Source organism: Heterodontus francisci, unplaced genomic scaffold (assembly GCF_036365525.1).
Source record: "Heterodontus francisci isolate sHetFra1 unplaced genomic scaffold, sHetFra1.hap1 HAP1_SCAFFOLD_54, whole genome shotgun sequence".
NCBI lineage: Eukaryota > Metazoa > Chordata > Chondrichthyes > Heterodontiformes > Heterodontidae > Heterodontus > Heterodontus francisci.
This window is the reverse complement of record NW_027140250.1, coordinates 3539388-3566075: the sequence shown is the minus strand read 5'-3', so window position 1 is coordinate 3566075 and position 26688 is coordinate 3539388.

Below are 26688 nucleotides of genomic sequence, written 5' to 3'. Positions count from 1 at the left end.
GAACACTGCAGCAATCCCAGGACAGAGATGTGAGCATGAGAGCAGGGGGGAGTGTTGAAATGGCAAGCAACCGGAAGCTCAGGGTCCTGCTTGCGGACTGAGCGGAGATGTTCCGCAAAGCGGTCACCCAGTCTGCGCTTGGTCTACCCAATGTAGAGGAGACCACACTGTGAGCAGCGAATACAGTATACTACATTGAAAGAAGTACAAGTAAATCGCTGCATCACCTGAAAGGAGTGTTTGCGGCCTGGGATAGTGAGGAGAGAGGAGGTAAATGGACAGGTATTACACCTCCTGCGATTGCAAGGGAAGGTGCCCTGGGACGGGGACGAGGTGGTGGGGGTAATGGAGGAGTGGACCAGGGTGTCGTGGAGGGAACGATCCCTTCGGAATGCTGACAGGGGAAGGGAGGGGAAGATGCGACTGGTAGTGGCATCACGCTGGAGGGGGCGAAAATGGCGGAGGATTATCCTTTGGATATGGAGGCTGGTGGGATGAAAAGTGAGGACAAGGGGAACCCTGTCACGGTTCTGGGAGGGAGGGGAAGGGGTGAGGGTAGAGGTGTGGGGAATGGGTCGGACACGGTTGAGGTCCCTGTCAACCACAGTGGGGGGAAATCCTCGGTTGAGGAAAAAGGAGGTCATATCAGAAGCAACGTCATGGAAGGTAGCATCATCAGAGCAGATGCGTCGGAGACGGAGAAACTAGGAGAATGTAATGGAGTTCTTTCAGGAGGTAGGGTGTGAAGAAGTGTCGTCGAGGTTGCTGTGGGAGTCAGTGGGCTTATAATGGATATTGGTAGACAACCTTTCCCCAGAGATGGAGACAGAGAAGTCGAGGAAGGGAAGGGAAGTGTCAGAGATGGACCATGTAAAGGTGAGAGAAGGGTGGAAATTGGAAGCAAAGTTGTTGATAGGAATACGGGATTAGTGTAGGATTAGAATAAATGGGTGGTTGATGGTCGGTGGGCCGAAGGGCCTGTTTCAGTGCTGTATCTCTAAACTAAACTAAATACTGACACCTAGTGTCACAGACACAAACTGATACACAGTAACAAAGACATGCACTGACACCCAGTTACACAGACACACACTTACAACAAGTAACAAAGACGTAAACTGACACCCAGTAACACAGACACACATGGAAACCAAGTAACAAAGACACACACATACACCAAGTAACACAGACACACACTGACACCCATTAACACAAACAAATACACTGACACCCAGTAACACAGACACACATTGACACCAAGTAACAAAGACATACACTGACACCCAGGAACACAGACACACACTGACACCAAGTAACAAAGACACACACTTATAACAAGTAACAAAGACATACACTGACACCAAGTAACAAAGACAAACACTTACACCAAGTAACAAAGACATACACTGATACCCAGTAACACAGACACACACTTACACCAAGTAACAAAGACATACACTGACACCCAGTAAAAAAGACATACACTGACACCAAGTCACGAAGACATACACTGATACCCATTCACACAGACACACACTTACACCAAGTAACAAAGACAAACTCTGACACCAAGTAACAAAGACAGCCACTGACACACAGTAACACACTGACACCCAGTAACACAGACACACACTAACACCAAGTAACAAAGACATACACTGACACCAAGTAACAAAAACATACACTGATACCCAGTAACACAGACACACACTTACACCAAGTAACAAAGACACACAATTACACCAAATAACACAGACATACACTGACACCAAGTAACAAAGACATAAACAGACACCAAGTCACAAAGACATTCACTGACACCCAGTAACCAAGACATACACTGACACGAAGTCACAAAGACATACACTGGCACCAAGTAACAAAGGCATACACTGATACCCAGTAACGCAGACACACACTTACACCAATTAACAAAGACATCCACTGACACCAAGTAACAAAGACATTCAATTACACCAAGTAACAAAGACAAACACTTACACCAAATAACGCAGCCATACACTGACACCACGTAACAAAAACATACACTGTTACCCAGTAGCACAGACACACACTTATACCAAGTAACAAAGACATACACTGATACCAAGTGACACAGGCACACACTTACACCAAGTAACACAAACACTCACTTACACCAAGTAGCAAATACATCCACTGACACCAAGTATCAAAGACATACAATTACACCAAGTAACAAAGATACACACTTACACCAAGTAACACAGACATACACTGACACCAAGTAACAAAGACATACACTGTTACCCAGTATCACAGACACACACTTACACCAAGTAACAAAGACATACACTGATACCAAGTAACACAGACACACACTTACACCAAGTAACACAGACACACACTTACACCAAGTAACAAATACATACACTGACACCAAGTAACAAAGACATACAATTACACCAAGTAACAAAGATACACACTTACACCAAGTAACACAGACATACACTGACACCAAGTAACAAAGACATACACTGTTACCCAGTATCACAGACACACACTTACACCAAGTAACAAAGACATACACTGATACCAAGTAACACAGACACACACTTACACCAAGTAACACAGACACACACTTACACCAAGTAACAAATACATACACTGACACCAAGTAACAAAGACCTGCACTGACACCAAGTAACAAAGACATACAATTACACCAAGTAACACAGACACACACTTACACCAAGTAACAAAGACAAACTCTGACACCAAGTAACAAAGACAGCCACTGACACACAGTAACACACTGACACCCAGTAACACAGACACACACTAACACCAAGTAACAAAGACATACACTGACACCAAGTAACAAAAACATACACTGATACCCAGTAACACAGACACACACTTACACCAAGTAACAAAGACACACAATTACACCAAGTAACACAGACATACACTGACACCAAGTAACAAAGACATAAACAGACACCAAGTCACAAAGACATTCACTGACACCCAGTAACCAAGACATACACTGACACGAAGTCACAAAGACATACACTGGCACCAAGTAACAAAGGCATACACTGATACCCAGTAACGCAGACACACACTTACACCAATTAACAAAGACTTCCACTGACACCAAGTAACAAAGACATTCAATTACACCAAGTAACAAAGACAAACACTTACACCAAATAACGCAGCCATACACTGACACCACGTAACAAAAACATACACTGTTACCCAGTAGCACAGACACACACTTATACCAAGTAACAAAGACATACACTGATACCAAGTGACACAGGCACACACTTACACCAAGTAACACAAACACTCACTTACACCAAGTAGCAAATACATCCACTGACACCAAGTATCAAAGACATACAATTACACCAAGTAACAAAGATACACACTTACACCAAGTAACACAGACATACACTGACACCAAGTAACAAAGACATACACTGTTACCCAGTATCACAGACACACACTTACACCAAGTAACAAAGACATACACTGATACCAAGTAACACAGACACACACTTACACCAAGTAACACAGACACACACTTACACCAAGTAACAAATACATACACTGACACCAAGTAACAAAGACCTGCACTGACACCAAGTAACAAAGACATACAATTACACCAAGTAACAAAGACACACACTTGCAGCAAGTAGCACAGACATGCACTGTCACCATGTAGCAAAGACGTGCACTGATACCCAGTAACACAGACACACACTTACACCAAGTAACAAAGATATACATTGATACCCAGTAACACAGACACACACTTACACCAAGTAACAAAGACATACACTGACACCAAGTCACAAAGACAGACACTGACACCCAGTAACAAAGACAAACAATGACACCAAGTAACGAAGACAGACACTGACACCAGTAACAAAGACAGAGAATGACACCACGTCACAAAGACATACACTGACACCAAGTAACAAAGACATAAACTTACACCAAGTAACACAGACAAGCACTGACACCAAGTAACAAAGAAATACAATTACACCAAGTAACAAAGACACACACTTACACCAAGTAACTCAGACATACACTGACACCAAGTAACAAAGACATACACTGTTACCCAGTAACACAGACACACACTTACACCAAGTAACAAAGACATGCACTGATACCAAGTAACACAGACACACACATACACCAAGTAACACAGACATACAATGACACCAAGTAACAAAGACATACACTGATACCCAGTAACACAGACACACACTTACACCAAGTAACAAAGACATGCACTGATACCAAGTAACACAGACACACACTTACACCAAGTAACACAGACATACAATGACACCAAGTAACAAAGACATTCACTGATACCCAGTAACAAAGACATACACTTACACCAAGTAACACAGACATACACTGACACCAAGTAACACAGACAGCCACTGACACCAAGATACAAAGACATATACTTACACCAAGTAACACAGACACACACTCACACCCAGCAACACAAACAAACACACACTGACACCCAGTAACATAGAGAAACACTGACACACAGTAACAAAGACATACACAGACACCCAGTAACAAAGACATACACTGACACCAAGTCACAAAGACATACACTAATACCCAGTAACACTGACACACACTTCCACAAAGTAACAAAGACAAACACTGACAACAAGTAACAAAGACATCTACTGACACCCAGTAACACAGACACACACTAACACCAAGTAACAAAGACATACACTGACACCAAGTAACAAAAACATACACTGATACCCAGTAACACAGACACACACTTACACCAAGTAACAAAGACACACAATTACACCAAGTAACACAGACATACTCTGACACCAAGTAACACAGACATACACTGACACCAAGTAACAAAGACATAAACAGACACCAAGTAACAAAGACATACACTGACACCAAGTCTAAAAGACATTCACTGACACCCAGTAACCAAGACATATACTGACACGAAGTCACAAAGACATACACTGGCACCAAGTAACAAAGACATCCACTGATACCCAGTAACACAGACACACACTTACACCAATTAACAAAGACATACACTGACACCAAGTAACAAAGACATACAATTACACCAAGTAACAAAGAAAAACACTTACACCAAATAACGCAGCCATACACTGACACCAAGTAACAAAAACATACACTGTTACCCAGTAGCACAGACACACACTTATACCAAGTAACAAAGACATACACTGATACCAAGTGACACAGGCACACACTTACACCAAGTAACACAGACACACACTTACACCAAGTAACAAAGACATGCACTGATAGCAAGTAACACAGACACACACATACATCAAGTAACACAGACATACAATGACACCAAGTAACAAAGACATACACTGATACCCAGTAACACAGACACACACTTACACCAAGTAACAAAGACATGCACTGATACCAAGTAACACAGACACACACTTACACCAAGTAACACAGACATACAATGACACCAAGTAACAAAGACATTCACTGATACCCAGTAACAAAGACATACACTTACACCAAGTAACACAGACATACACTGACACCAAGTAACACAGACAGCCACTGACACCAAGATACAAAGACATATACTTACACCAAGTAACACAGACACACACTCACACCCAGCAACACAAACAAACACACACTGACACCCAGTAACATAGAGAAACACTGACACACAGTAACAAAGACATACACAGACACCCAGTAACAAAGACATACACTGACACCAAGTCACAAAGACATACACTAATACCCAGTAACACAGACACACACTTCCACAAAGTAACAAAGACAAACACTGACAACAAGTAACAAAGACATCTACTGACACCCAGTAACACAGACACACACTAACACCAAGTAACAAAGACATACACTGACACCAAGTAACAAAAACATACACTGATACCCAGTAACACAGAAACTCACTTACACCAAGTAGCAAAGACATACACTGACACCAAGTATCAAAGACATACAATTACACCAAGTATCAAAGATACACACTTACAGCAAGTAGCAAAGACATGCACTGTCACCATGTAGCAAAGACATGCACTGATACCCAGTAACACAGACACACACTTACACCAAGTAACAAAGATATACATTGATACCCAGTAACACAGACACACACTTACACCAAGTAACAAAGACACACAATTACACCAAGTAACATAGACATACACTGACACCAAGTAACAAAGACATACACTGTTACCCAGTATCACAGACACACACTTACACCAAGTAACAAAGACATACACTGATACCAAGTAACACAGACACACACTTACACCAAGTAACACAGACACACACATACACCAAGTAACAAATACATACACTGACACCAAGTAACAAAGACCTGCACTGACACCAAGTAACAAAGACACACACTTACAGCAAGTAGCAAAGACATGCACTGTCACCATGTAGCAAAGACATGCACTGATACCCAGTAACACAGACACACACTTACACCAAGTAACAAAGATATACATTGATACCCAGTAACACAGACAGACACTGACACCCAGTAACAAGGACAAACAATGACACCCAGTAACGAAGACAGACACTGACACCCAGTAACAAAGACAGACAATGACACCACGTCACAAAGACATACACTGACACCAAGTAACAAAGACATAAACTTACACCAAGTAACACAGACAAACACTGACACCAAGTAACAAAGAAATACAATTACACCAAGTAACAAAGACACACACTTACACCAAGTAACTCAGACATACACTAACACCAAGTAACAAAGACATACACTGTTACCCAGTAACACAGACACACACTTACACCAAGTAACAAAGACATGCACTGATACCAAGTAACACAGACACACACTTACACCAAGTAACACAGACATACAATGACACCAAGTAACAAAGACATACACTGATACCCAGTAACACAGACACACACTTACACCAAGTAACAAAGACATGCACTGATACCAAGTAACACAGACACACACTTACACCAAGTAACACAGACATACAATGACACCAAGTAACAAAGACATTCACTGATACCCAGTAACAAAGACATACACTTACACCAAGTAACACAGACATACACTGACACCAAGCAACACAGACATACAATTACACCAAGTAACAAAGACACACACTTAAACCAAGTAACAACCACATACACTGACACCGAGTAACAAAGACATACAATTACACCAAGTAACAAAGACACACACTTACACCAAGTAACACAGACATACACTGACACCTAGTAACAAAGACATACACTGTTACCCAGTAACACAGACACACACTTACACCAAGTAACAAAGACATACACTGACACCAAGTTACAAAGACATACACGTACACCAAGTAACAAAGACTCACACTTACACCAAGTAACACAGACAGACACTGTCACCATGTAGCAAAGACATTCCCTGATACCTAGTAACAATGACACACACTTACACCAAGTAACAAAGATATACACTGATACCCAGTAACACAGACACACACTGACACCAAGTAACAAAGACATACACTGAAACCAAGTAACAAAGACATACACTGACACCAAGTCACAAAGACAGACACTGACACACAGTAACAAAGACAATCACTGACACCAAGTAACGAAGACAGACACTGACACCCAGTAACAAAGACAGACACTGACACCAAGTCACAAAGACATACACTGACACCAAGTATCAAAGACATAAACTTACACCAAGTAACACAGACATACAATGACACCAAGTAACAAAGACATACAATTACACCAAGTAACAAAGACACACACTTGCACCAAGCAACACATACATAGACTGACACCACGTAACAAGGACATACACTGTTACCCAGAAACACAGACACACACTTACACCAAGTAACAAAGACATACACTGACACCAAGTATCAAAGACATAAACTTACACCAAGTAACAAAGACATACACTGACAACAAGTAACAAAGACATACAATTACACCAAGTAACAAAGACATACACTGTTACCCAGTAACACAGACACACACTTACACCAAGTAACAAAGACATACACTGACACCAAGTTACAAAGACATACACTTACACCAAGTAACAAAGACTCACACTTACACCAAGTAACACAGAAATACACTGTCACCATGTAGCAAAGACATTCCCTGACACCCAGTAACACAGACACACACTTACACCATTAACAAAGATATACACTGATACCCAGTAACAAAGACACACACTTGCACCAAGTAACACAAACATACACTGACACCACGTAACACAGACATACACTGATACCCAGTAACACAGACACACACTTACACCAAGTAACACAGACATACACTGACACCAAGTAACAAAGACATACACTGATACCCAGTAACACAGACACACACTGGGCGGCACATTGGCACAGTGGTTAGCAGCCTCACAGCTCCAGGGACCCGGGCTCGATTCTGGGTACCGCCTGTGCGGAGTTTGCAAGTTCTCCCTGTGTCTGCGTGGGTTTCCTCCGGGTGCTCCGGTTTCCTCCCACATGCCAAAGACTTGCAGGTTGATAGGTTAATTGGCCATTATAAATTGCCCCTAGTATAGGTAGGTGGTAGGGAAATATGTAGGGACAGGTGGGGATGTGATAGGAATGCAAAAAAAAGGAAGAAAAAACAACTTAAAATGACTAAAAATGTAAGTAAAGTGGGGGGCTGTCACGCTCTGAAAGTATTGAACTCAATGCTCAGTCGGGCAGGCTGTAGTGCGCCTAATCGGTAGATGAGATGCTGTTCCTCGAGCTTGCGTTGATGTTCACTGGAACACTGCAGCAATCCCAGGACAGAGATGTGAGCATGAGAGCAGGGGGGAGTGTTGAAATGGCAAGCAACCGGAACCTCAGGGTCCTGCTTGCGGACTAAGCGGAGATGTTCCGCAAAGCGGTCACCCAGTCTGCGCTTGGTCTACCCAATGTAGAGGAGACAACACTGTGAGCAGCGAATACAGTATACTACATTGAAAGAAGTACAAGTAAATCGCTGGTTCACCTGAAAGGAGTGTTTGCGGCCTGGGATAGTGAGGAGAGAGGAGGTAAATGGACAGGTATTACACCTCCTGCGATTGCAAGGGAAGGTGCCCTGGGACGGGGACGAGGTGGTGGGGGTAATGGAGGAGTGGACCAGGGTGTCGTGGAGGGAACGATCCCTTCGGAATGCTGACAGGGGAAGGGAGGGGAAGATGCGACTGGTAGTGGCATCACGCTGGAGGGGGCGAAAATGGCGCAGGATGATCCTTTGGATATGGAGGCTGGTGGGATGAAAAGTGAGGACAAGTGGAACCCTGTCATGGTTCTGGGAGGGAGGGGAAGGGGTGAGGGTAGAGGTGCGGGGAATGGGTCGGACACGGTTGAAGGTCCCTGTCAACCACAGTGGGGGGAAATCATCGGTTGAGGAAAAAGGAGGTCATATCAGAAGCACCGTCATGGAAGGTAGCATCATCAGAGCAGATGCGTCGGAGACGGAGAAACAAGGAGAATGGAATGGAGTTCTTTCAGGAGGTAGGGTGTGAAGAAGTGTCGTCGAGGTTGCTGTGGGAGTCAGTGGGATTATAATGGATATTGGTAGACAACCTATCCCCAGAGATGGAGACAGAGAAGTCGAGGAAGGGAAGGGAAGTGTCAGAGATGGACCATGTAAAGGTATGAGAAGGGTGGAAATTGGAAGCAAAGTTGTTGATAGGAATACGGGATTAGTGTAGGATTAGAATAAATGGGTGGTTGATGGTCGGTGGGCCGAAGGGCCTGTTTCAGTGCTGTAACTCTAAACTAAACTAAATACTGACACCTAGTGTCACAGACACAAACTGATACACAGTAACAAAGACATACACTGACACCCAGGAACACTGACACACACTTACACCAAGTAACAAAGAAGTACACTGACACCCAGTAACACAGATACACACGGAAACCAAGTAACAAAGACACACACATACACCAAGTAACACAGACACACACATACACCCAGGAACACAAACAAACACACTGACACCCAGTAACACAGACACACATTGACACCAAGTAACAAAGACATACACTGACACCCAGGAACACAGACACACACTGACACCAAGTAACAAAGACACACACTGACAACAAGTAACAAAGACATACACTTACACCAAGTAACAAAGACATACACTGACACCAAGTAACAAAGACATACACTGATACCCAGTAACAAAGACACACACTTACACCAAGTAACAAAGACATACACTGACACCCAGTAAAAAAGACATACACTGACACCAAGTCACGAAGACATACACTGATACCCATTCACACAGACACACACTTACACCAAGTAACAAAGACAAACTCTGACACCAAGTAACAAAGACAGCCACTGACACCAAGATACAAAGACATACACTTACACCAAGTAACACAGACACACACTCACACCCAGCAACACAAACAAACACACACTGACACCCAGTAACATGGAGAAACACTGACACACAGTAACAAAGACATACACAGACACACACTGACATCAAGTAACAAAGACTAACACAAGCACACACTGTCACCAAGTAACAAAGACATACACTGACACCCAGTAACAAAGACATACACTGACACCAAGTCACAAAGACATACACTGATACCCAGTAACACATACACACACTTCCACAAAGTAACAAAGACAAACACTGACACCAAGTAACAAAGATATCTACTGACAACCAGTAACACAGACACACACTAACACCAAGTAACAAAGACATACACTGACACAAAGTAACAAAGACATACTCTGATACCCAGTAACACAGACACAAACTTACACCAAGTAACAAAGACACACAATTACACCAAGTAACACAGACATACACTGACACCAAGTAACACAGACATACACTGACACCAAGTCACAAAGACATTCACTGACATCCAGTAACCAAGACATACACTGACACCAAGTAACAAAGACATACACTGTTACCCAGAAACACAGACACACACTTACACCAAGTAACAAAGACATAGACTGACACCAAGTATCAAAGACATAAACTTACACCAAGTAACAAAGACATACAATGACACCAAGTAACACAGACATACACTGACACCTAGTAACAAAGACATACACTGTTACCCAGTAACACAGACACACGCTTACACCAAGTAACAAAGACATACACTGACACCAAGTTACAAAGACATACACTTACACCAAGTAACAAAGACTCACACTTACACCAAGTAACACAGACATAAACTGTCACCATGTAGCAAAGACACTCCCTGATACCCAGTAACACAGACACACACTTACACCATTAACAAAGATATACACTGATACCCAGTAACACAGACACACACTGACACCAAGTAACAAAGACATACACTCAAACCAAGTAACAAAGACAGACAATGACACCACGTCACAAAGACATGCACTGACACCAGGTAACAAAGACATACAATGACACGAAGTAACACAGACATACACTGACACCAAGTAGCAAAGACATACAATTACACCAAGTAACAAATACACACACGTACACCAAGTAACACAGACATACACTGACACCAAGTTACAAAGACATACACTGTTACCCAGTAACACAGACACACAGTTACACCAAGTAACACAGACATACACTGACACCAAGTAACAAAGCCATACACTGATACCCAGTAGCACAGACACACACTGGGCGGCACATTGGCACAGTGGTTCGCAGCCTCACAGCTCCAGGGACCCGGGCTCGATTCTGGGTACTGGCTGTGCGGAGTTTGCAAGTTCTCCCTGTGTCTGCGTGAGATTCCTCCGGGTGCTCCGGTTTCTTCCCACATGCCAAAGACTTGCGGGTTGATAGGTTAATTGGCCATTATATATTGACACTAATATAGGTAGGTGGTAGGGAAATATATAGGGACAGGTGGGGATGTGATAGGAATACGTGATTAGTGTAGGATTAGTATAAATGAGTGGTTGATGGTCGGCACAGACTCGGTTGGCCGAAGGGCCTGTTTCAGTGCTGCATCACTAAACTAAATACTGACACCCAGTAACACAAACGAACACACACTGACACCCAGTAACATAGAGAAACACTGATACACAGGAACAAAGACATACACTGACACACAGACACACACTGTCACCAAGTAACAAAGACATACACTGACATCCAGTAACAAAGACATACACTGACACCGAGTCACAAAGACATACACTGATAACCAGTAACACAGACACACACCTGCAAGAAGTAACAACGACAGACACTGACACCAAGTAACAAAGACATACACTTACACCAAGTAACAAAGACATACACTGATACTCAGTAAAACAGACACACACTGACACCAAGTAACAAAAACATACACTGACACCAATTAACAAATGCATACACTTACACCAAGTAACAAAGACACACACTTACACCAAGTAACACAGACATACACTGACACCAAGTAACAAAGACAAGACAATTACACCAAGTAACAGAGACATACACTTACACCAAGTATTCTGACATACACTGACACCAAGTAACAAAGACATACACTGATACCCAGGAACACCGACACACACTTACCCCAAGTAACAAAGAAATACACTGACACCAAGTCACAAAGACACACATTGACACCCAGTAACAAAGACATACACTGACAACAAGTCACAAAGACATACACTGATACCCAGTAAAACAGACACACACTTACACCAAGTAACATAGACATACCCTGACACCAAGTAACAAAGACATACACTGATACCCAGTAACACAGACACACACTTACACCAAGTAACAAAGACAGACACTGATACCCAGTAACACAGACACACACTTACACCAAGTAACAAAGACATACACAGACACCCAGTAACAAAGACATACACTGACACCCAGTAACACAGGCACACACGGACACCAAGTAACAAAGACACTCACTGACACCCAGTAACACAGACACACACTTTCTCCAAGTAACAAAGACATACACTGACACCAAGTAACACAGACATACACTTACACCAAGTAACAAAGACATCCAATGACACCAAGTAACAAAGACATACACTGATACCCAGGAACACAGACACACACTTACACCAAGTAACAAAGACATACACTGATACCCAGTAACACAGACACACACTTACACCATGTAACACAGAGATACACTTGCACCATTTAATAAAGACATGCACTTATACCCAGTAACACAGATATACACTGACACAAAGTAACAAAGACATACAATGACACCAAGAAACAAAGACATACACTGATACCCAGGAACACAGACACACACTTACAACAAGTAACAAAGACATACACTGACTCCCAGTAACAAAGACATACACTGACACCAAGTCACGAAGACATACACTGATACCCAGTAACACAGACAGACACTTACACCAAGTAACACAGACATACAATGACACCAAGTAACAAAGACATACACTGATACCCAGTAGCACAGACACACACTGGGCGGCACATTGGCACAGTGGTTAGCAGCCTCACAGCTCCAGGGACCCGGGCTCGATTCTGGGTACTGCCTGTGCGGAGTTTGCAAGTTCTCCCTGTGTCTGCGTGAGTTTCCTCCGGATGCTCCGGTTTTTTGCCACATGCCAACGACTTGCAGGTTGATAGGTTAATTGGCCATGATAAATTGACCCTAGTATAGGTAGGTGGTAGGGAAATATATAGGGACTGGTGGGGATGTGGTAGGAATACGGGATTAGTGTAGGATTAGTATAAATGGGTGGTTGATGGTCGGCACACACTCGGTTGGCCGAAGGGCCTGTTTAAGTGCTGTATCTCTAAACTAAACTAAATACTGACACCGAGTCTCACAGACACACACTGACACCGAGTGACACAAACAAACAAACACTGACACCCAGTAACACAGAGAACCACTGACACCCAGTAACAAAGACATACACTGATACCCAGTAACACAGTCACACACTTCCACAAAGTAACACAGACACACACTTACACCAAGTAACAAAGACAAACTCTGACACCAAGTAACAAAGACAGCCACTGACACACAGTAACACACTGACACCCAGTAACACAGACACACACTAACACCAAGTAACAAAGACATACACTGACACCAAGTAACAAAAACATACACTGATACCCAGTAACACAGACACACACTTACACCAAGTAACAAAGACACACAATTACACCAAGTAACACAGACATACACTGACACCAAGTAACAAAGACATAAACAGACACCAAGTCACAAAGACATTCACTGACACCCAGTAACCAAGACATACACTGACACGAAGTCACAAAGACATACACTGGCACCAAGTAACAAAGGCATACACTGATACCCAGTAACGCAGACACACACTTACACCAATTAACAAAGACATCCACTGACACCAAGTAACAAAGACATTCAATTACACCAAGTAACAAAGACAAACACTTACACCAAATAACGCAGCCATACACTGACACCACGTAACAAAAACATACACTGTTACCCAGTAGCACAGACACACACTTATACCAAGTAACAAAGACATACACTGATACCAAGTGACACAGGCACACACTTACACCAAGTAACACAAACACTCACTTACACCAAGTAGCAAATACATCCACTGACACCAAGTATCAAAGACATACAATTACACCAAGTAACAAAGATACACACTTACACCAAGTAACACAGACATACACTGACACCAAGTAACAAAGACATACACTGTTACCCAGTATCACAGACACACACTTACACCAAGTAACAAAGACATACACTGATACCAAGTAACACAGACACACACTTACACCAAGTAACACAGACACACACTTACACCAAGTAACAAATACATACACTGACACCAAGTAACAAAGACCTGCACTGACACCAAGTAACAAAGACATACAATTACACCAAGTAACAAAGACACACACTTGCAGCAAGTAGCACAGACATGCACTGTCACCATGTAGCAAAGACGTGCACTGATACCCAGTAACACAGACACACACTTACACCAAGTAACAAAGATATACATTGATACCCAGTAACACAGACACACACTTACACCAAGTAACAAAGACATACACTGACACCAAGTCACAAAGACAGACACTGACACCCAGTAACAAAGACAAACAATGACACCAAGTAACGAAGACAGACACTGACACCAGTAACAAAGACAGAGAATGACACCACGTCACAAAGACATACACTGACACCAAGTAACAAAGACATAAACTTACACCAAGTAACACAGACAAGCACTGACACCAAGTAACAAAGAAATACAATTACACCAAGTAACAAAGACACACACTTACACCAAGTAACTCAGACATACACTGACACCAAGTAACAAAGACATACACTGTTACCCAGTAACACAGACACACACTTACACCAAGTAACAAAGACATGCACTGATACCAAGTAACACAGACACACACATACACCAAGTAACACAGACATACAATGACACCAAGTAACAAAGACATACACTGATACCCAGTAACACAGACACACACTTACACCAAGTAACAAAGACATGCACTGATACCAAGTAACACAGACACACACTTACACCAAGTAACACAGACATACAATGACACCAAGTAACAAAGACATTCACTGATACCCAGTAACAAAGACATACACTTACACCAAGTAACACAGACATACACTGACACCAAGTAACACAGACAGCCACTGACACCAAGATACAAAGACATATACTTACACCAAGTAACACAGACACACACTCACACCCAGCAACACAAACAAACACACACTGACACCCAGTAACATAGAGAAACACTGACACACAGTAACAAAGACATACACAGACACCCAGTAACAAAGACATACACTGACACCAAGTCACAAAGACATACACTAATACCCAGTAACACTGACACACACTTCCACAAAGTAACAAAGACAAACACTGACAACAAGTAACAAAGACATCTACTGACACCCAGTAACACAGACACACACTAACACCAAGTAACAAAGACATACACTGACACCAAGTAACAAAAACATACACTGATACCCAGTAACACAGACACACACTTACACCAAGTAACAAAGACACACAATTACACCAAGTAACACAGACATACTCTGACACCAAGTAACACAGACATACACTGACACCAAGTAACAAAGACATAAACAGACACCAAGTAACAAAGACATACACTGACACCAAGTCTAAAAGACATTCACTGACACCCAGTAACCAAGACATATACTGACACGAAGTCACAAAGACATACACTGGCACCAAGTAACAAAGACATCCACTGATACCCAGTAACACAGACACACACTTACACCAATTAACAAAGACATACACTGACACCAAGTAACAAAGACATACAATTACACCAAGTAACAAAGAAAAACACTTACACCAAATAACGCAGCCATACACTGACACCAAGTAACAAAAACATACACTGTTACCCAGTAGCACAGACACACACTTATACCAAGTAACAAAGACATACACTGATACCAAGTGACACAGGCACACACTTACACCAAGTAACACAGACACACACTTACACCAAGTAACAAAGACATGCACTGATAGCAAGTAACACAGACACACACATACATCAAGTAACACAGACATACAATGACACCAAGTAACAAAGACATACACTGATACCCAGTAACACAGACACACACTTACACCAAGTAACAAAGACATGCACTGATACCAAGTAACACAGACACACACTTACACCAAGTAACACAGACATACAATGACACCAAGTAACAAAGACATTCACTGATACCCAGTAACAAAGACATACACTTACACCAAGTAACACAGACATACACTGACACCAAGTAACACAGACAGCCACTGACACCAAGATACAAAGACATATACTTACACCAAGTAACACAGACACACACTCACACCCAGCAACACAAACAAACACACACTGACACCCAGTAACATAGAGAAACACTGACACACAGTAACAAAGACATACACAGACACCCAGTAACAAAGACATACACTGACACCAAGTCACAAAGACATACACTAATACCCAGTAACACAGACACACACTTCCACAAAGTAACAAAGACAAACACTGACAACAAGTAACAAAGACATCTACTGACACCCAGTAACACAGACACACACTAACACCAAGTAACAAAGACATACACTGACACCAAGTAACAAAAACATACACTGATACCCAGTAACACAGACACTCACTTACACCAAGTAGCAAAGACATACACTGACACCAAGTATCAAAGACATACAATTACACCAAGTATCAAAGATACACACTTACAGCAAGTAGCAAAGACATGCACTGTCACCATGTAGCAAAGACATGCACTGATACCCAGTAACACAGACACACACTTACACCAAGTAACAAAGATATACATTGATACCCAGTAACACAGACACACACTTACACCAAGTAACAAAGACACACAATTACACCAAGTAACACAGACATACACTGACACCAAGTAACAAAGACATACACTGTTACCCAGTATCACAGACACACACTTACACCAAGTAACACAGACATACACTGATACCAAGTAACACAGACACACACTTACACCAAGTAACACAGACACACACATACACCAAGTAACAAATACATACACTGACACCAAGTAACAAAGACCTGCACTGACACCAAGTAACAAAGACACACACTTACAGCAAGTAGCAAAGACATGCACTGTCACCATGTAGCAAAGACATGCACTGATACCCAGTAACACAGACACACACTTACACCAAGTAACAAAGATATACATTGATACCCAGTAACACAGACAGACACTGACACCCAGTAACAAAGACAAACAATGACACCCAGTAACGAAGACAGACACTGACACCCAGTAACAAAGACAGACAATGACACCACGTCACAAAGACATACACTGACACCAAGTAACAAAGACATAAACTTACACCAAGTAACACAGACAAACACTGACACCAAGTAACAAAGAAATACAATTACACCAAGTAACAAAGACACACACTTACACCAAGTAACTCAGACATACACTAACACCAAGTAACAAAGACATACACTGTTACCCAGTAACACAGACACACACTTACACCAAGTAACAAAGACATGCACTGATACCAAGTAACACAGACACACACTTACACCAAGTAACACAGACATACAATGACACCAAGTAACAAAGACATACACTGATACCCAGTAACACAGACACACACTTACACCAAGTAACAAAGACATGCACTGATACCAAGTAACACAGACACACACTTACACCAAGTAACACAGACATACAATGACACCAAGTAACAAAGACATTCACTGATACCCAGTAACAAAGACATACACTTACACCAAGTAACACAGACATACACTGACACCAAGCAACACAGACATACAATTACACCAAGTAACAAAGACACACACTTAAACCAAGTAACAACCACATACACTGACACCGAGTAACAAAGACATACAATTACACCAAGTAACAAAGACACACACTTACACCAAGTAACACAGACATACACTGACACCTAGTAACAAAGACATACACTGTTACCCAGTAACACAGACACACACTTACACCAAGTAACAAAGACATACACTGACACCAAGTTACAAAGACATACACGTACACCAAGTAACAAAGACTCACACTTACACCAAGTAACACAGACAGACACTGTCACCATGTAGCAAAGACATTCCCTGATACCTAGTAACAATGACACACACTTACACCAAGTAACAAAGATATACACTGATACCCAGTAACACAGACACACACTGACACCAAGTAACAAAGACATACACTGAAACCAAGTAACAAAGACATACACTGACACCAAGTCACAAAGACAGACACTGACACACAGTAACAAAGACAATCACTGACACCAAGTAACGAAGACAGACACTGACACCCAGTAACAAAGACAGACACTGACACCAAGTCACAAAGACATACACTGACACCAAGTATCAAAGACATAAACTTACACCAAGTAACACAGACATACAATGACACCAAGTAACAAAGACATACAATTACACCAAGTAACAAAGACACACACTTGCACCAAGCAACACATACATAGACTGACACCACGTAACAAGGACATACACTGTTACCCAGAAACACAGACACACACTTACACCAAGTAACAAAGACATACACTGACACCAAGTATCAAAGACATAAACTTACACCAAGTAACAAAGACATACACTGACACCAAGTAACAAAGACATACAATTACACCAAGTAACAAAGACATACACTGTTACCCAGTAACACAGACACACACTTACACCAAGTAACAAAGACATACACTGACACCAAGTTACAAAGACATACACTTACACCAAGTAACAAAGACTCACACTTACACCAAGTAACACAGAAATACACTGTCACCATGTAGCAAAGACATTCCCTGACACCCAGTAACACAGACGCACACTTACACCATTAACAAAGATATACACTGATACCCAGTAACAAAGACACACACTTGCACCAAGTAACACAAACATACACTGACACCACGTAACACAGACATACACTGATACCCAGTAACACAGACACACACTTACACCAAGTAACACAGACATACACTGACACCAAGTAACAAAGACATACACTGATACCCAGTAACACAGACACACACTGGGCGGCACATTGGCACAGTGGTTAGCAGCCTCACAGCTCCAGGGACCCGGGCTCGATTCTGGGTACCGCCTGTGCGGAGTTTGCAAGTTCTCCCTGTGTCTGCGTGGGTTTCCTCCGGGTGCTCCGGTTTCCTCCCACATGCCAAAGACTTGCAGGTTGATAGGTTAATTGGCCATTATAAATTGCCCCTAGTATAGGTAGGTGGTAGGGAAATATGTAGGGACAGGTGGGGATGTGATAGGAATGCAAAAAAAGGAAGAAAAAACAACTTAAAATGACTAAAAATGTAAGTAAAGTGGGGGGCTGTCACGCTCTGAAAGTATTGAACTCAATGCTCAGTCGGGCAGGCTGTAGTGCGCCTAATCGGTAGATGAGATGCTGTTCCTCGAGCTTGCGTTGATGTTCACTGGAACACTGCAGCAATCCCAGGACAGAGATGTGAGCATGAGAGCAGGGGGGAGTGTTGAAATGGCAAGCAACCGGAACCTCAGGGTCCTGCTTGCGGACTAAGCGGAGATGTTCCGCAAAGCGGTCACCCAGTCTGCGCTTGGTCTACCCAATGTAGAGGAGACAACACTGTGAGCAGCGAATACAGTATACTACATTGAAAGAAGTACAAGTAAATCGCTGGTTCACCTGAAAGGAGTGTTTGCGGCCTGGGATAGTGAGGAGAGAGGAGGTAAATGGACAGGTATTACACCTCCTGCGATTGCAAGGGAAGGTGCCCTGGGACGGGGACGAGGTGGTGGGGGTAATGGAGGAGTGGACCAGGGTGTCGTGGAGGGAACGATCCCTTCGGAATGCTGACAGGGGAAGGGAGGGGAAGATGCGACTGGTAGTGGCATCACGCTGGAGGGGGCGAAAATGGCGCAGGATGATCCTTTGGATATGGAGGCTGGTGGGATGAAAAGTGAGGACAAGTGGAACCCTGTCATGGTTCTGGGAGGGAGGGGAAGGGGTGAGGGTAGAGGTGCGGGGAATGGGTCGGACACGGTTGAAGGTCCCTGTCAACCACAGTGGGGGGAAATCATCGGTTGAGGAAAAAGGAGGTCATATCAGAAGCACCGTCATGGAAGGTAGCATCATCAGAGCAGATGCGTCGGAGACGGAGAAACAAGGAGAATGGAATGGAGTTCTTTCAGGAGGTAGGGTGTGAAGAAGTGTCGTCGAGGTTGCTGTGGGAGTCAGTGGGATTATAATGGATATTGGTAGACAACCTATCCCCAGAGATGGAGACAGAGAAGTCGAGGAAGGGAAGGGAAGTGTCAGAGATGGACCATGTAAAGGTATGAGAAGGGTGGAAATTGGAAGCAAAGTTGTTGATAGGAATACGGGATTAGTGTAGGATTAGAATAAATGGGTGGTTGATGGTCGGTGGGCCGAAGGGCCTGTTTCAGTGCTGTAACTCTAAACTAAACTAAATACTGACACCTAGTGTCACAGACACAAACTGATACACAGTAACAAAGACATACACTGACACCCAGGAACACTGACACACACTTACACCAAGTAACAAAGAAGTACACTGACACCCAGTAACACAGATACACACGGAAACCAAGTAACAAAGACACACACATACACCAAGTAACACAGACACACACATACACCCAGGAACACAAACAAACACACTGACACCCAGTAACACAGACACACATTGACACCAAGTAACAAAGACATACACTGACACCCAGGAACACAGACACACACTGACACCAAGTAACAAAGACACACACTGACAACAAGTAACAAAGACATACACTTACACCAAGTAACAAAGACATACACTGACACCAAGTAACAAAGACATACACTGATACCCAGTAACAAAGACACACACTTACACCAAGTAACAAAGACATACACTGACACCCAGTAAAAAAGACATACACTGACACCAAGTCACGAAGACATACACTGATACCCATTCACACAGACACACACTTACACCAAGTAACAAAGACAAACTCTGACACCAAGTAACAAAGACAGCCACTGACACCAAGATACAAAGACATACACTTACACCAAGTAACACAGACACACACTCACACCCAGCAACACAAACAAACACACACTGACACCCAGTAACATGGAGAAACACTGACACACAGTAACAAAGACATACACAGACACACACTGACATCAAGTAACAAAGACTAACACAAGCACACACTGTCACCAAGTAACAAAGACATACACTGACACCCAGTAACAAAGACATACACTGACACCAAGTCACAAAGACATACACTGATACCCAGTAACACATACACACACTTCCACAAAGTAACAAAGACAAACACTGACACCAAGTAACAAAGATATCTACTGACAACCAGTAACACAGACACACACTAACACCAAGTAACAAAGACATACACTGACACAAAGTAACAAAGACATACTCTGATACCCAGTAACACAGACACAAACTTACACCAAGTAACAAAGACACACAATTACACCAAGTAACACAGACATACACTGACACCAAGTAACACAGACATACACTGACACCAAGTCACAAAGACATTCACTGACATCCAGTAACCAAGACATACACTGACACCAAGTAACAAAGACATACACTGTTACCCAGAAACACAGACACACACTTACACCAAGTAACAAAGACATAGACTGACACCAAGTATCAAAGACATAAACTTACACCAAGTAACAAAGACATACAATGACACCAAGTAACACAGACATACACTGACACCTAGTAACAAAGACATACACTGTTACCCAGTAACACAGACACACGCTTACACCAAGTAACAAAGACATACACTGACACCAAGTTACAAAGACATACACTTACACCAAGTAACAAAGACTCACACTTACACCAAGTAACACAGACATAAACTGTCACCATGTAGCAAAGACACTCCCTGATACCCAGTAACACAGACACACACTTACACCATTAACAAAGATATACACTGATACCCAGTAACACAGACACACACTGACACCAAGTAACAAAGACATACACTCAAACCAAGTAACAAAGACAGACAATGACACCACGTCACAAAGACATGCACTGACACCAGGTAACAAAGACATACAATGACACGAAGTAACACAGACATACACTGACACCAAGTAGCAAAGACATACAATTACACCAAGTAACAAATACACACACGTACACCAAGTAACACAGACATACACTGACACCAAGTTACAAAGACATACACTGTTACCCAGTAACACAGACACACAGTTACACCAAGTAACACAGACATACACTGACACCAAGTAACAAAGCCATACACTGATACCCAGTAGCACAGACACACACTGGGCGGCACATTGGCACAGTGGTTCGCAGCCTCACAGCTCCAGGGACCCGGGCTCGATTCTGGGTACTGGCTGTGCGGAGTTTGCAAGTTCTCCCTGTGTCTGCGTGAGATTCCTCCGGGTGCTCCGGTTTCTTCCCACATGCCAAAGACTTGCGGGTTGATAGGTTAATTGGCCATTATATATTGACACTAATATAGGTAGGTGGTAGGGAAATATATAGGGACAGGTGGGGATGTGATAGGAATACGGGATTAGTGTAGGATTAGTATAAATGAGTGGTTGATGGTCGGCACAGACTCGGTTGGCCGAAGGGCCTGTTTCAGTGCTGCATCACTAAACTAAATACTGACACCCAGTAACACAAACGAACACACACTGACACCCAGTAACATAGAGAAACACTGATACACAGGAACAAAGACATACACTGACACACAGACACACACTGTCACCAAGTAACAAAGACATACACTGACATCCAGTAACAAAGACATACACTGACACCGAGTCACAAAGACATACACTGATAACCAGTAACACAGACACACACCTGCAAGAAGTAACAACGACAGACACTGACACCAAGTAACAAAGACATACACTTACACCAAGTAACAAAGACATACACTGATACTCAGTAAAACAGACACACACTGACACCAAGTAACAAAAACATACACTGACACCAATTAACAAATGCATACACTTACACCAAGTAACAAAGACACACACTTACACCAAGTAACACAGACATACACTGACACCAAGTAACAAAGACAAGACAATTACACCAAGTAACAGAGACATACACTTACACCAAGTATTCTGACATACACTGACACCAAGTAACAAAGACATACACTGATACCCAGGAACACCGACACACACTTACCCCAAGTAACAAAGAAATACACTGACACCAAGTCACAAAGACACACATTGACACCCAGTAACAAAGACATACACTGACAACAAGTCACAAAGACATACACTGATACCCAGTAAAACAGACACACACTTACACCAAGTAACATAGACATACCCTGACACCAAGTAACAAAGACATACACTGATACCCAGTAACACAGACACACACTTACACCAAGTAACAAAGACAGACACTGATACCCAGTAACACAGACACACACTTACACCAAGTAACAAAGACATACACAGACACCCAGTAACAAAGACATACACTGACACCCAGTAACACAGGCACACACGGACACCAAGTAACAAAGACACTCACTGACACCCAGTAACACAGACACACACTTTCTCCAAGTAACAAAGACATACACTGACACCAAGTAACACAGACATACACTTACACCAAGTAACAAAGACATCCAATGACACCAAGTAACAAAGACATACACTGATACCCAGGAACACAGACACACACTTACACCAAGTAACAAAGACATACACTGATACCCAGTAACACAGACACACACTTACACCATGTAACACAGAGATACACTTGCACCATTTAATAAAGACATGCACTTATACCCAGTAACACAGATATACACTGACACAAAGTAACAAAGACATACAATGACACCAAGAAACAAAGACATACACTGATACCCAGGAACACAGACACACACTTACAACAAGTAACAAAGACATACACTGACTCCCAGTAACAAAGACATACACTGACACCAAGTCACGAAGACATACACTGATACCCAGTAACACAGACAGACACTTACACCAAGTAACACAGACATACAATGACACCAAGTAACAAAGACATACACTGATACCCAGTAGCACAGACACACACTGGGCGGCACATTGGCACAGTGGTTAGCAGCCTCACAGCTCCAGGGACCCGGGCTCGATTCTGGGTACTGCCTGTGCGGAGTTTGCAAGTTCTCCCTGTGTCTGCGTGAGTTTCCTCCGGATGCTCCGGTTTTTTGCCACATGCCAACGACTTGCAGGTTGATAGGTTAATTGGCCATGATAAATTGACCCTAGTATAGGTAGGTGGTAGGGAAATATATAGGGACTGGTGGGGATGTGGTAGGAATACGGGATTAGTGTAGGATTAGTATAAATGGGTGGTTGATGGTCGGCACACACTCGGTTGGCCGAAGGGCCTGTTTAAGTGCTGTATCTCTAAACTAAACTAAATACTGACACCGAGTCTCACAGACACACACTGACACCGAGTGACACAAACAAACAAACACTGACACCCAGTAACACAGAGAACCACTGACACCCAGTAACAAAGACATACACTGATACCCAGTAACACAGTCACACACTTCCACAAAGTAACAAAGACAAACACTGACACCAAGTAACAAAGACATACACATACACCAAGTAACACAGACATGCACTGACACCAAGTAACAAAGACATACACTTACACCCAGTAACAAAGACATACACTGATACCCAGTAACACAGGCACACACTTACACCAAGTAACAAAGACATACACTGACACCAAGTAACAAAGACATACACTTACACCAAGTAACACAGAAATACTCTGACACCAAGTAACAAAGATATACAATTACACCAAGTAACAAAGACACACACTTACACCAAATAACACAGACATACACTGACACCAAGTAACAAAGACATACACTGTTACCCAGTAACACAGACACACACTTACACCAAGTAACAAAGACATACACTGATACCGAGTGACGCAGACACACACTTACACCAAGTAACACAAACACTCACTTCCACCAAGTAACAAAGACATACACTGACACCAAGTAACAAAGACATACAATTACACCAAGTAACAAAGACATACACTGTTACCCAGTAACACAGACACACACTTACACCAAGTAACAATGACATACACTGATACCGAGTAACACAGACACACACTTACACCAAGTAACAAAGACATACACTGACACCAAGTAACACAGACATACACTTACACCAAGTAACACAGACATCCACTGACACCAATTAAGAAAGACATACAATTACACCAAGTAACAAAGACACACACTTACACCAAGTAACACAGACGTACACTGTCACCATGTAGCAAAGACATGCACTGATACCCAGTAACACAGACACACACTTACAACAAGTAACAAAGACATACACTGACACCAGGTAACAAAGACATACACTGACACCAAGTCACAAAGACAGACACTGACACCCAGTAACAAAGACAAACACTGACACCCAGTAACTAAGACAGACAATGACATCACGTCACAAAGACATACACTGACACCAAGAAACAAAGACATGCACTTACACCAAGTAACACAGACATACACTGACACCAAGGAACAAATACATGCAATTACATCAAGTAACAAAGACACACACTTACACCAAGTAACACAGACATACACTGACACCAAGTAACAAAGACATACACTGTTACCCAGTAACACAGACACACACTTACACCAAGTAACAAAGACATACACTGATACCCAGTAACACAGACACACACTGGGCGGCACATTGGCACAGTGGTTAGCTG